Source organism: Sinocyclocheilus rhinocerous, unplaced genomic scaffold (assembly GCF_001515625.1).
Source record: "Sinocyclocheilus rhinocerous isolate Xijiao unplaced genomic scaffold, SAMN03320098_v1.1 scaffold5342, whole genome shotgun sequence".
Taxonomy (NCBI): domain Eukaryota; kingdom Metazoa; phylum Chordata; class Actinopteri; order Cypriniformes; family Cyprinidae; genus Sinocyclocheilus; species Sinocyclocheilus rhinocerous.
In genome coordinates this window covers 640-1,097 of record NW_015642551.1, presented here as the reverse complement: position 1 = coordinate 1,097, position 458 = coordinate 640, and positions in this window count along the sequence as shown.

The window sequence follows — 458 nt, the reverse complement described above, 5'->3', positions numbered from 1 at the left end:
TGTTAACACATAAGCAAGTTATAAACAAATAGTACGTTTTTTGATTATTATTACTGTAATTAACATTAATTGTAATTGAATTAAGTGTTAAAGACTTACATAACGTTTTTTCATCCTTTATTAACAAGTTGTTAACTATACCTAAGTGATATATTTTACACTAGTATTAAATGAGTTGTTAATGGTTTATGAAAAAAAGAAGTTATTAATTAACAGTAAATAAATGCTTATGTATAAAGTGAATTGATGCACATTTAATGCTTAATTAGTGTCTTTGTAAACATTTTAGGAACATTTATTATTCATGGAATTAACGTATAATAAAGGTAGTATTAAAGCAATTAATTAATGACAATTAAGCATTTTGCATGACTTAATCTAAAGTGAGTACTATTTAACCCTAATAAAACATTTATTAATGATCCATTACTTTAAAAGTTGTCCATTGCTTAACCTTC